Source organism: Nuphar pumila, chromosome 5 (assembly GCF_984573655.1).
Source record: "Nuphar pumila chromosome 5, dmNupPumi1.hap1.1, whole genome shotgun sequence".
Lineage (NCBI taxonomy): Eukaryota > Viridiplantae > Streptophyta > Magnoliopsida > Nymphaeales > Nymphaeaceae > Nuphar > Nuphar pumila.
The window spans coordinates 63,898,056-63,913,686 of NC_143253.1; positions in this window are offsets into that span (position 1 = coordinate 63,898,056).

Genomic DNA, 15,631 nt, shown 5'->3' on the forward strand with positions numbered 1-15,631 from the left:
CATTGCATTTATCAAGAAAAAATCTGCTAAAACAATTTCAGAAATTAAAAACAAATCATAAATCCAAAACTCTGATCATAATACATAGGAACAACAATGAATTGTCAAACCCTGTTTTAAAACTGATTCTAAGATTAAATTGATCAACCCAAAATCAGAATCGGTATAAATTACACAATAACCAAATAAAGTCATATAAAAAACCCTATATTATGCATGCTTTACAACCATGGAGGTGGAGTTCAAGAACCTACCTCGAATAATTCTATCAAAACCAAAGAGAACACCAAATGGGTCAGCTACTTGATAGATGAGCTTCAAACCAAAGTGCTAACCTGTGGTCCTTAGACATTGAGTGAGACCATCGAAGTGACCATCGTCATAGAAGAGCATTGAGTTTCTTCAAGGAAAGTCCAGAAGTGCTGGGAGGCATAAGGACCAGGAGGGGATGACAGGAGGCCATTCCCGAAGAAGTAGAGCAGAACAACATATGCGATCGTGTACTTATAAAGGAGGACACAAAGGATGCTACAACCCAGGTGTAATGCCCCAGCTAGCATAACCCAAAATATAAAACATTTTTTTAACAAATCTTTAAAATACAATGGAAGTCTTTTTCGAAACTATCTCCAACTCGGATGCATCACAAATATAGAAACTAAACTAAAACAGTTTTATTCATTTTATAAATGAAATCCAAAGTTTCCAAAGCAAAATACAAACATCAAAAGAGATCAAATCTAGTTTGTCTAAAATCCCAAGTCCCTATACAACGACAACCATCATCTGCCTAAGCCCGCATATCTGAAAAAAATAAATTTATCGAGTGTGAAACAAAACATGTCTCTGTATAATCTCATAGACCCTTACTAGGTCTTTGAAACACAAACAATATATTTTTAAACAATATAAATCACGTAGCCATTTATGTAACCGTGAATCATCCTTCAATGATTTAAAACACAACACATATGCATTTATGCGTATGCAATAACACACAAGTCACACATACCTCTATGCATGATTCACACCATTAACCAAGCATACAACTATGCAATTACTCTTAATTACGCATGCATTCATGCCACATTGAATCTACACATGCAATCATGCTATCATTCAGATTACACCTATACAACATCCAAACACATTCATGCTCAAATTAAATCCATATATATCATGCTCACATGAATTCAACACACAATTATGCAATAACAGAAATTTAAATATGCAATCATGTCTTACCTTATGCATGATCACATTTCCATTATCGTTTTATAATGTTGCTTTTGTTTTACATAGCATGCTTGAAATCATATCACATTAAGTTACCATCCTGATTATCATGGGGCCACTTGGGCGCTCAGGCCTTCCGAGGGTGTTTATTAAAAAAAGTAATATTTTTTTGTATTTCAACCCCTGGAGGACAATAAACACCAATACCAGAGTCTAGAATCCTTCATCAAGGCATATCTCTACTTGGGACCCAGAGTTCAGAACACTTATCCCTCTCCCTAAAGTTGACATAGTACACTACTAGACATACTATGGTAGCTCTAACTCTGCTACATGTATCTAAGCGAAAAGATCTCCTTCGATAACCGTGGTAGAAAAAAAAGGTTCACATTTAACCCTCAATGAGACCACCTCAGTCCATGTTAACAAAGTCCCACAGTGTCAATATATGGCGCAGGTTTACATTTGACCCACTTGCTTGACCTCAATAGTATATATCAATGTCTCACAAAAACATCATGACAGGACAACTTTAGGTTAACTTTTTTTATCTTTTGAAAACTTTTTCTCAATGCATGTCATCACATAAAGTAAACATGAATGCTAGATATAAAATCAACAAAGTTTCACTCATATCAATACTCATAATTTCATGCTTCACATCATACTTGACATACACACACGTACACACATTTTATACATGAATAATACAAAATTTCACTCACCCACGAAACCATCGTAAGGGTCAAAGACCTATTACAATCATGTAAATTTAATCACATTTCGTATCACAAACACTCATATACAGTTATCACGTTCACCCATAACTTTGCGCTACCTGTCCTAATCAGTTAATTTCTAGTGTGTACAACAATCTTATACAATTAAATTCTAATGCATGCACTATACATTTGGTTCCAAAACCCAATAAACCATTCATGCATTAAAATATGCATATGTATGCTAACAACTTATGTACGTCATGCATCATATATTCGTTCATACATATACATCATTTCATACTCACTCATCATATTCAAATAATCATACGCATGCATAATTACATACACACTCATCACATCAGATGAAAACATTCATATGTATACCACAAAGGCATAGGTACCCATCACATTAAGCATTTGTACATATGCCATGTTGAAAAACTATGTTTTGATGATACATGATAAATATGATATGCTTTCATGATGCATATATATGATACATGATAAATACATGATATGCTTTCATGAGATATGATAAATATGATATGCTTTCATATGTGAAACTGAATATGTTATATTATGACTGGAAATGATGTGCTATGTATTTAACGAGTATTTGATGCAAGGTTATTTCACTTAAGAAGAGTGAAGACAACTTGATCAAGTGCAACTATTTGATGCAATCATACTACTTTGAAGAAAAAGCTTGATGGGTCATACATTCATAAAGATTTTCCAAGAAGATCGGCTACCTCAAGATGAATATTTTTTTCTTCTTTAGAGTCATATGTAACAGAACCTTCAGAAGCATGCATATTTCATATTAGACTATATGCTTTGAAATCATACAAGCCATTTATTTACAAAAAGTTAAGCTTTCATAAAAGGATACGTTATGTATATTGTAACATTTCAAAAACACCTTTTTGAAACAAATCATTGTACTTCCTACAAGCATTTATGAAAAAGACATTTTGACAAGATATAATAGCTCATGATTTCAAAAGCATTAATTGTACTTTCTTACAAGCATTTATGAAAAAGACATTTTGACAAGATATAATAGCTCATGATTTCAAAAGCATTAATTGTACCTTCTAACATGCATTTATGAAAAAGACAACTTGAAAAGATATAAAAGCTAATGATTTCAAATATGAAAGAAAAAGACAAAATGAATTAATTCATAATACACAAACATTTACGTAAGAAATTTTGGTTCATAATACATAAGCATTTATGTAAGAAAAGACAAATTGTGAAAAGATGTATTGGTTCATAATACATAAGCATTTATGAAGAAAAGACAAAATATGAAAAGATGTATTGGTTCATAATACATAAGCATTTATGTAAGAAAAGACAAAATGTGAAAAGATGTATTGGTTCATAATACATATGCATTTATGTAAGAAAAGACAAAATGCATTAGTTCATAATACACAAATATTTACGTAAGAAATTTTGGTTCATAATACATAAACATTTATGTAAGAAAAGACAAATTATGAAAAGATAATACATAAACATTTATTTGAGAAATGACTATTTGTAATATAAGTATTACTCAAGCATTTAGTGTACTTCACAACCATTCATCTTGAATTGACAATTTGAGAAAACAAATATTATTTTATATACAAGACAATTGTGTTTGAAAAAGACTTTATTTATTTTAAAATCCACATTCAAGAATGTCGACTTACTTAAAGTCATCATTCTTTCTATAAGCATTAAAAGCCACCTCAAAAGCATTTGAGAAATGACTATTTATTCAATAATAAAATCATCACTCAAGAATGTCGACTTACTTAAAGTCATCATTCTTTCTGTAAGCATTAAAAGCCACCTCAAAAGCATTTGAGAAATGACTATTTATTCAATAATAAAATCCCCACTCAAGAATGTCGACTTACTTAAAGTCATCATTCTTTCTGTAGACATTAAATAACACCTCATAAAGCATTTTGAGATATGACTATTTACAAAATAAAGAACTCAAAACATTTATTGTACTTACACCCATTTAAGTAAAGAAGTGATGATTTTTAAATAAAATACAAATCATTAATTTGAATAAAGACAAAACTACATGATGGTTTATAATCTAACGTTCAATGTACTATAAGTCATTTATTATGAGAAATAGGCTTTTTACATAAAATATATCATACCTAAAATACTACAACGACCAGTGTACCAAAAATACTACTTTTATAGAAAGAAGAGTTTTTCGAATATCCATAAAGCGATTTTTGAAATGACTTGACATCTCACATCCCAAAAAGACTATCATCTCAAAAAGGCAACGACTACTTTTTGAAAGCTATATAAACACAATCAAATTACTTATTCAAACATGGACATGTGAGCTTACAAAGAGAAAAATTCTTATTCAATATTTGAAAAAGAGAGCCGAGAAAAAGAAAGAGAAAAGAAAGAGAAAAAGTCAAGAATAGCTCTTTGACAAAGAGTATTGTCTGAGTGAAAAGAACAGAACATTCTGAGAATCCTTCATTTGTGCATTTATATCATTCTGAAGGTTCTATAGGAAGTATTGTATCTTTCTGTTATTCACTGTATTCCTTTTCTGTTGAGAGAAGTAGACCTCTGAGGAAGAGGGTGTTTCCCTTCTCCGTTGAGAGAAGTAGACCTTTGAGAAAGAGGGTGTTTCCCTTCTCTATTGAGAGAAGTAGACCTCTGAGGAAGAGGGTGTTGTACTATTTATCCGGTAACTTGGATGTTATAGTGGAAGGCTCAAGTGTTTTACTTGGGGACTGGATGTAGGTCAGTAACTCGGCCGAACCATTATAAATCCTATGTTTATTGTGTTGTGCCTTATTGCCTTATTTTTTATTTTATCGATCTGCATCGTATTTCACTATTCACCCCCCTCTAGTGGAATTTCATTTGGTATCAGAGTAGGTTCTGCTGGTTTCGACATAACAAGTCTTCCGGCACAAAAATGGCATCAACCTCTTATGCTCGTGACATCGAAGGTCAACACGCATCTCGCCCTCCTTTCTTCAACGGCTCCAACTATGGATATTGGAAATGTAGGATGGCTATATTTCTAAAGTCCATAGATTTTGCTGTATGGAAAATTGTTAAGCATCCATACACATCTCCCTCCTCAAACTATAGCTTATGGTCTGATGAAGAAAAGAATATGGTCAATCTAAATGCAAAGGCTATGAATGCCTTGTATTGTGCCATTGATCAAAATGAATTTAACAGAATATCTATCTGTGAATCTGCTTATGATATTTGGCACTCTCTGAAAGTTATTCATGAAGGAACCAACAAAGTGAAAGAGACCAAGATCTCATCGCTGGTTCGAAAATATGAGTTATTCAAAATGAACAAAGATGAACCCATTACAGAGATGTTTACAAGATTCACAAACATCACCAACGACCTGAAGTCTCTGGGAGAAACCTATTCCCAGACTGATAAGGTGAAGAAAATCTTGAGATCTCTCATAACAGACTAGGAGAAAAAGACAACAACAATTGAAGAAGCTCAAGATTTATCCAAGCTTACACTGGATGACTTAATAGGCAACCTTATGGCCTATGAAGTCCATATGAAGGAAAGAAGGGAAGATGATCAACCTACAAAGAAAACTTTAGCCTTCCCATCCCTTTCTGAGAATGAGGACTCAGAAAAAGAGTCTGAAATTGCGCTACTTACTCGAAGATTCCAGTGCTTCATGAGAAAGAACAGGCTGTCCAAAAAGCACAAAGATTCTAAAGAAGACACCATGTGCTATCAATGCAATAAGCCAGGTCACGTAAAACGTGACTGTCCTCTACTAAAGAGAAGATCTAAAGTCGAGGAACCAAAGAAAAGGTTCTTCAAGAAGAAGGCTCTCCATGCTCAATGGGATGATTCAGAACCATCCACCAGTGAAGAGTCAAGTGATGATGAAGCCGAAACTGCAAACATGTGCTTCATGGCAAACGAAAGCTCTGTAAGTGAAATTTCAGACTTTTTCTTTGAAGAACTTCTAGATGATTTTCAAGAACTATTTGAAGAATCTAGAAAAATGAGTCTCAAAAATAAAGTTTTAAAATATGAAAATTTAGAGCTTTCCCAGAAAAATGAAAAACTCAGTATTGAAAATTCTGAGTTGAAAAAGAAAAATTTTATGCTTACTTCTGAAATCTCTTCTACTAGTTCCAAGACTAAAAATCTTCAAGTAGAAATTTTAGAATTAAAAAGTAAAACTGAAAACCTTATGAAAACGGTTTTCAAGTTTACCAAGGGAAAAGAGAACTTGGACAAACTCCTATCCTCTCAAAAATTCTCTTTTTACAAGAATGATATTGATTACTTTCATTATAATAAACCTTCTTGTTCAAATCAAAAGACCACTTTTGTCAAAGGTTCTGCTGAACCTAAACAGAAGTATTATAATTGTAATTTTATGTACTCCTCTAAGATTATAGATAAATCAAAATCAAAATGGATATGGGTTCCAAAATCTAACAAAAAGGGACCCGATCGGGTACCAAAAAGAGTTTCTACTTGATCTATTGCAGGCATTGAAAAAGAAGAACAGATGGATATCAGACAGTGGATGTTCAAAACATATGACAGGACATCCAGATCTTTTTGCTGTTCTTCATCATAAAGAAGGAGGAACCGTCACCTTTGGAGATAACAACAAAGGTTTGATAATTGATATTGGCAATATTGGTAATATCGATAAACCTCTTATCAAAGACGTTCTTCTTGTTAAAGGTTTAAAACACAATCTCTTAAGCATCAGTCAAATGTGTGACATAGGATATAATGTCAGTTTTAAGCATGATGCATGCCTCATAGTGGACACAAACGAAAATATTGTTTTAAAAGGTATAAAGAAAAATAATGTATATGAATTATACTTAGATAATATTACTGAACATTGTCTCATAAGCAAATAATGGCTCTCAAAATTTATGGCATATGAGAATGGGACATGTTAACTTTAAATATATCTCTAAAATGCCTAAAAATAACTTGATTCGTGGGTTACCTAAAATACCATTTAAAAGAGACTATTTTTTGTGATGCTTGTCAATTAGAAAAATTGTTAAAATCATCCTTCAAATCAAAGAATGTTGTGTCAAGTAAAAGACCTTTAGAGCTTCTCCACCTGGATCTTTTTGGTCCTTCTAGGGTAGCTAGTCTTAATCATAATAAATATGCTTTTGTCATTGTTGATGATTACTCAAGATTCACTTGGGTAATATTTTTGAAAAACAAAAGTGATACGTTTTGTGAATTTGAAATTTTATGTAAAAAATTACAAAATAAAAAATCTTTCACTATTATCAAAATTCGTAGTGACCATGGAGGAGAATTTGATAATGATCTTTTTGTAAATTTTTGTAACTTGCATGGTATTTCACACAACTTTGCCTTTCTTAGAGCCGCACCTCAAAATGGTGTAGTAGAAAGAAAGAATAGAACCCTTCAGGAATCTGCTAGAACTATGCTCCAACATAATAATCTTGCTAAATATTTTTGGGCAGAAGCTGTTAATACTGCATGCTATATATCAAATAGAGTTCTTATCAGGCCCTTATTAAATAAAGCTCCCTATGAACTATTCTATGACAGAACTCCAAGGATAGACTACTTTAAAGTCTTTGGGTGTAAATGCTTTATCCTTAACACAAAAGATAGCCTTGATCAATTTGATGCTAAATCTGTTGAAGGCATATTCTTAGGATATTCAAGTCATAGTAAAGCATACATAGTTTTTAATAGGAGTTCAAATACTATTGAAGAATCTATGCATGTCAGTTTTTGTGAATCTATTGATCAATCTGTTCTTAAGCAGACTAACGATGATGATCTTAAAAGTACAAATTTTTTCTTAGATAACACAGCTAAACCCAATGAAGATGATCCTCAAAGAACATTTGCTGAAATCAGAGATCATCCTCAAAAGCAGATTTTGGGAGACCTGACCAAGGGGATTCAAACTAGAGATCAGCTGGAACGTATTGCAAACATGGCATTCATTTCTCAACTTGAACCAAAGAAGATTGATGAAGCCATCATTGACTAGTTCTGGATGCTAGCCATGACTGAAGAACTAACTCAGTTCCAAAGAAATGATGTGTGGGATCTTGTACCAAGACCAAAAGATCATCAAATCATTGGGACAAGATGGATCTTCAGAAACAAACTGGATGAAACAGGTAATGTCATAAGAAACAAGGCAAGGCTAGTGGCTTAAGGATACAATCAGGAGGAAGGTATTGATTTTGATGAAACATTTGCTCCTGTTGCTAGACTTGAATCTATAAGAATGTTTTTAGCATATGCAAGCTATATGGATTTTAAACTATATCAAATGAATGTTAAAAGTGCTTTTATAAATGGTTTTATAAATGAACAAGTTTATGTAAAACAACCTCCAGGTTTTGAAAATGAACAATTTCCTGATCATGTTTTTAAACTAAAATATGCTTTATATGGATTAAAACAAGCACCTCGTGCGTGGTACGAGACTTAAAACTTTTCTATTTTACACTCGAACTAAACACATTCAAATTAGACACCACTTTTTAAGAGAACAAGTTCTAAACAATATAATCAAACTGGAATTTATACCCACTAATAAATAATTAGCAGACATTTTCACTAAACCTTTAAAAAATGAAGACTTTGTAAGAATTAGAAGAGATTTAGGAATATGTAAATTAAGTGATTTATAAAATTAATTCATATGAGTAATTAAAATATATAAAAATGAGTCTACTCGAGTTCACCTTTATAAAATATTAAAATATAATCTTTACTTGACAAAATTCATCTTAACCAAAGCTGAATGATAAATTTACTTTATGTCAAATATTGGTTTCATTTACAAATTATTTTTTATCATAATCGAGTGTTTGTATTTCTTATTATTTTTATTTTGTCTTCATCCCATTCACCACCTTTTTCAAAGTAAAAAAAAAAAGGTCCTTCATGTATTCACGTACATCACATGTTACCTTGAAAACAAAGACTTTATGTCATTTTTTTTCTATCTCTCAAAGTACAATCTACTTTTTGTCCTATCATCTTTCACACTTTTCTATAAAAAAAAATCCATAAAAAGATTCCTTCTCGACAAACTTGTCTTTCATCTTATCTTTTAATTATTAAATGTTCTTTTCATTAGTACCTTTAGTACCATCCTTCTCTCTCTCTCATACGAATTGAGCCTCCATTCTTTTCAATCCGTGATTTTGACTTCTTTACTAGTTTAAAACTTAACTTTATTCTCTAAAAACTATGAACTTCCTCCAATCGAGTTTCTTTAAAAATATGTTTATCAAATAAACATTAATTCATGTCAATAACTTTATTTTATGTCTTTCATCTCATATCAATCATGAATTTTTTTTTGTTTTTTTATTCCTATCCTACTCGAAAATCCATATATGTCATCTCACTTTTCTTTATGTCTACTCTTACTCCTTCCACACATATCCATAAAAATACTTCTTATAAAAGCAATTATTACTCTTCACTCATGAATATCTTTTGTCTCCTTCTCATTTCATCTCTCGAATACATTTTTTATTATATATTTTAGATTTTTGAATCTGACTCCTCCATGTCTATTCTTATTTTTTAATCTATCATTTATCAATTCTTATTTTTTTCGAATATATTTTTGACTCTTTCTCTTTTTGTCTCATCATCTCTCTTACCACTATTCAAAGTCAAAGTGTGTCCTCATATTTACGTATACTCATAAAAATTACAAATATGAATACACATTAATCATGACACATTTTTTAAGTCATTCTTTTCTTTCAAAAATGTCATATCTTTCAAAGTACACATCACATGATCACCCTATGACCTATTTCCTTTCACGTCTATCCATAAAAACTATTTATATATTAAATAAGCAATCATGACATTTCTTTATCTCTTTCATCTCATATCACTCATTAATTATTTTTGTCCTCTTCTCTATTCATGTCTTATTTGAAAATCCATGTCTGTCATCACTCTCTTCATACGCCCAACTTAAAATTTCTCATTATGTCTTTTCAGCTTGACTTTATCTCTATTCATCTCTCTCACATGAATTGAGCTCACTTCCTTCTTTACTCTGTCTCAAAACAATGGATCGCCCCATGTATTTTTTGAAATCCATTTCTTGACTTGTTGTCTTCAACTCTCAACTTGCTTCAACCTGGTCTATAATATTAACTCTTCGACTCTGATCCCTCCTTTTTGTCAATGACAAAGGGGGAGAGAAAACCTACCTCTCCTATGTAGGACAAAAACGTTTAACTCTTTATCTCATACACATGAAGTATACACAAACCTTTTTATGTTAATTCTGGTGTTTTTTATGATTACTATTTCTATGCATTTTTTATTTCTGATATCATATTTAAATCATCATAATATATATGGCTTATTGACAGGGGGAGCATATATTGTCATCATAAAAAAGGGGGAGAATATTGAGAAACTATGTTTTGATGATACATGATAAATATGATATGCTTTCATGATGCATATATATGATACATGATAAATACATGATATGCTTTCATGAGATATGATAAATATGATATGCTTTCATATGTGAAACTGAATATGTTATATTATGACTGGATATGATGTGCTATGTATTTAACGAATATTTGATGCAAGGTTATTTCACTTAAGAAGAGTGAAGACAACTTGATCAAGTGCAACTATTTGATGCAATCATACTACTTTGAAGAAAAAAGCTTGATGGGTCAAACATTCATAAAGATTTTCCAAGAAGATCGGCTACCTCAAGATGAAGATTTTTTTCTTCTTTAGAGTCATATGTAACAGAACCTTCAGAAGCATGCATATTTCATATTAGACTATATGCTTTGAAATCATACAAGCCATTTATTTACAAAAAGTTAAGCTTTCATAAAAGGATACGTTATGTATATTGTAGCATTTCAAAAACACCTTTTTGAAACAAATCATTGTACTTCCTACAAGCCTTTATGAAAAAGACATTTTGACAAGATATAATAGCTCATGATTTCAAAAGCATTAATTGTACTTTCTTACAAGCATTTATGAAAAAGACATTTTGACAAGATATAATAGCTCATGATTTCAAAAGCATTAATTGTACCTTCTAACATGCATTTATGAAAAAGACAACTTGAAAAGATATAAAAGCTAATGATTTCAAATATGAAAGAAAAAGACAAAATGAATTAATTCATAATACACAGACATTTACGTAAGAAATTTTGCTTCATAATACATAAGCATTTATGTAAGAAAAGACAAATTGAGAAAAAATGTATTGGTTCATAATACATAAACATTTATGAAGAAAAGACAAAATGTGAAAAGATGTATTGGTTCATAATACATAAACATTTATGTAAGAAAAGACAAAATGTGAAAAGATGTATTGGTTCATAATACATATGCATTTATGTAAGAAAAGACAAAATGCATTAGTTCATAATACACAAATATTTACGTAAGAAATTTTGGTTCATAATACATAAACATTTATGTAAGAAAAGACAAATTATGAAAAGATAATACACAAACATTTATTTGAGAAATGACTATTTGTAATATAAGTATTACTCAAGCATTTAGTGTACTTCACAACCATTCATCTTGAATTGACAATTTGAGAAAACAAATATTATTTTATATACAAGACAATTGTGTTTGAAAAAGACTTTATTTATTTTAAAATCCACATTCAAGAATGTCGACTTACTTAAATTTATCATTCTTTCTGTAAGCATTAAAAGCCACCTCAAAAGCATTTGAGAAATGACTATTTATTCAATAATAAAATCATCACTCAAGAATGTCGACTTACTTAAAGTCATCATTCTTTCTGTAAGCATTAAAAGCCACCTCAAAAGCATTTGAGAAATGACTATTTATTCAATAATAAAATCCCCACTCAAGAATGTCGACTTACTTAAAGTCATCATTCTTTCTGTAGACATTAAATAACACCTCATAAAACATTTTGAGATATGACTATTTACAAAATAAAGGACTCAAAGCATTTATTGTACTTACACCCATTTAAGTAAAGAAGTGACAATTTCTAAATAAAATACAAATCATTAATTTGAATAAAGACAAAACTGCATGATGGTTTATAATCCAACGTTCAATGTACTATAAGTCATTTATTATGAGAAATAGGCTTTTTACATAAAATATATCATACCTAAAATACTACATCGACTAGTGTACCAAAAATACTACTTTTATAGAAAGAAGACTTTTTCGAATATCCATAAAGTGATTTTTGAAATGACTTGACATCTCACATCCCAAAAAGACTATCATTTCAAAAAGGCAACAACTACTTTTTGAAGGCTATATAAAGAGAAAAATGGACATGTGAGCTTACAAAGAGAAAAATTCTTATTCAATATTTGAAAAAGAGAGCCGAGAAAAAGAAAGAGAAAAGAAAGAGAAAAAGTCAAGAATAGCTCTTTGACAAAGAGTATTGTCTGAGTGAAAAGAATAGAACATTCTAAGAATCCTTCATTTGTGCATTCATATCATTCTGAAGGTTCTATAGGAGGTATTGTATCTTTCTGTTATTCACTGTATTCCTTCTCTGTTGAGAGAAGTAGACCTCTGAGGAAGAGGGTGTTTCCCTTCTCTGTTGAAAGAAGTAGACCTCTGAGGAAGAGGGTGTTTCCCTTCTCTGTTGAGAGAAGTAGACCTCTGAGGAAGAGGGTGTTTCTCTTCTCTATTGAGAGAAGTAGACCTCTGAGGAAGAGGGTGTTGTACTATTTATCCGGTAACTCGGATGTTATAGTGGAAGGCTCAAGTGTTTTACTTGGGGACTGGATGTAGGTCAGTAACTCGGCCGAACCAGTATAAATCCTGTGTTTATTGTGTTGTGCCTTATTGCCTTATTTTTTATTTTATCGATCTGCATCGTATTTCACTATTCACCCCCCCTCTAGTGGAATTTCATGCCCTACTTGCATACGCACACACCATAGCAAACAATCACATGTATGTCCTTCTTGCATACGAGCACATCACAAAACACAATTCACGGGTTCGTAGGTGATGCACAAACCACAGTCGCAATATACATACATATGCTAAACCGTCATATGCACGTATTACATTGCATATTCGTACGTATGCTACATATCATATGCACAAATCACAATCCAATGTAAGCACGCATGTTGCCCTTGCATATGTGCATACCACATACACACACTTGTACATATGCCTTTCATGCATCTGCACAAACCACAAACATTTCACGGCCCCATTTTAAGGTTGCTTCGTTTCCTACAGCCAATGAACAAATATGTTGATTTTATCTTTTATTTTTAAAGTTCAACCTGCAAACAAAGCACTTCTATTTTATTCCGAATTACCTGGTTCTTCAATGATAAATTTTCACGTTTACCAAACCCAATCCCAGTTAGAACAAACCATAGTTTGTATGCACCTGTGTATCAAATGGGACCCGGTTCGGGAAAATTTAAGGCAAAGCTTGCCCAATTTTTGTACCCGATGTCTACTTACGTGCTTACGCATAAGCAATACCAAATAGGGTTTCAAAATTATACCGGTAATGTGTAACGAGTCCTTGTTCATCATGGGCTACAAGGTGACAACAATAGATCATAGGCGATAACAACTGCAGCCTGACACATCTGCGAAAGAACAAAATCTAATTTAATAATATATTATTAAACTAAATAAATAACCCACGGGTCACAACGACGACCGAACAATTGTGACTCTGGCAATGGCGGGACCCACTTAGCAGCCACGCGAGGTGGACCAAACTCCGTGAGCACTACCGTGTGACAACAAGGACTACGATGGCTATGCCGCAGCTCCAACGTCAAAGACAACAAATTTTTTAAGATATATATACATATATATCGCTCATATAGACTGCAGCTCCAGCGTCGATGACAAGCCATGAGGTTTGGTTCCACAAGGAGGGGTTACCAGGCGCCGGTGTCCCTGGGGCACACCGGCCGACCTGTTGTTGGGTCCAATGAAACCCGAACAGAGAGAGAGAGAGAGAGAGAGAGAGAGAGAGAGAGAGAGAGAGAGAGAGAGAGAGGTCGGGCATAGGGAAAGGGCACAACCCCTTCCTTTGCGTCCTTTCTCTTCCTCATGGCTAACAATGCACCAATGATGGCTTACGCCGGTTGCACTAGGAAAAACAGGGTGCTGGTGGCAGCTTGTGCCAGTGACCAGTGATGGGGATCCAACGATAGCAGCTAGTGGCTCCGACGATTGGGGCATGCGACCGTGTGGTGAAAGTTCTTATGAAAGAGGCAAGAACAAGAGTGTTCGAGAGAGAGGAGGGAGAAGAATGAGGATGGGGATAGAGAGATCGAAGAAAACAAAGAAGAGAAGGAGAGGGTCGGGTGTCGACTCACAAAGGAGAGAGAGGAAGGGAGGTCGCCAAGTGGTGACTCTCTATTGGGCAAGGGGTCCTATTCAAAGGAAAAAACCCTTTTGTCCTTCTTCATTCTTTTAATTTCCTCTTTTCTATGATTTTCTTTCCAAAACACGTGTATCTTCTTTTCTTTCTTAAGTAATACCCTTTTTGAGCTTAGGTTATTTGGATCGAAGCTCGAACCTGTGTATGCACCTCACCTATTTTTTGCTAAATGAATTTTTTGAAGTCCTAGTAGATCTGAATCCAGTTTGAATCGATTCTCTGGATTCAATATTGTTCTGACTCTGCTTCGTACTGGATGTATCGGGTTTGGAACGTTACAACTCACATTTAACTTAGAAATTTAATGTGTTTGGGTGGCTTCCAAATTTGACTTGCATAATTTTATGTAAATACCCCATATTTCATATTTAAAAATTTTGAGATATTATGCCAAGTTTTTCAGAGGTGTCGCAAACATCATAGTGGTCATCCATGTTCGATGAAGATTGGAGTGTGCTTGGGGTGTGGAGAGTTTGGGCACTTCCTTGGGGAGTGCCCGAGGAGGATAGCCCCACCACAACCTCAATAATGATCATACCCATAATGATAGCCACCACACCAGCTATCTCCACAAAACCAATAATAGAGGAGGCCTGCTGGGCGAGTATGCATGGCCACCGCAGAGGAGGCGGGCCCGAGCAACAAGATTATAATAGGTATTCTATCCATTGTAGATTTCTTTGCACATGTGTTGTTTGACTTTGGTGTCACTTATTCTTTTATGTTATTTGTTTTTACAAGACTCCTCTGTCTATTGATGAGGGAGTTAGATATGTGTCTCGAGGTAGTCACTTCTTTGGGAGTGAAGTTGAATTGTATTCGATACCTTTCGAATATCAAGGTAGTGATTGAGAGAACATGTATTCCTAGTGAATCTTATCCTCCTAAAGATGTCAGGATACAATGTAATCCTCTATTTGGATTGACTTTTTGAATATTTTGCGAGTTTGAAATGACCTGGATGTAAAGTCTTGTTGGAGAAGCCTGATAAACCCGTGATCAAGTTCAATGCAGTGAATCCTTCTATACGTGGGAGGTTGATCCGTGCACTGAAGGTTCAAAAGTAGGTGACAACAGAGGACGTGGACAACTCATGGACATGGACTTGGGACTACTATAGTTTTTGAAAAATTTGTACATTAATGTATATATTGATAAGCATTTTGTATAAGTTACATTT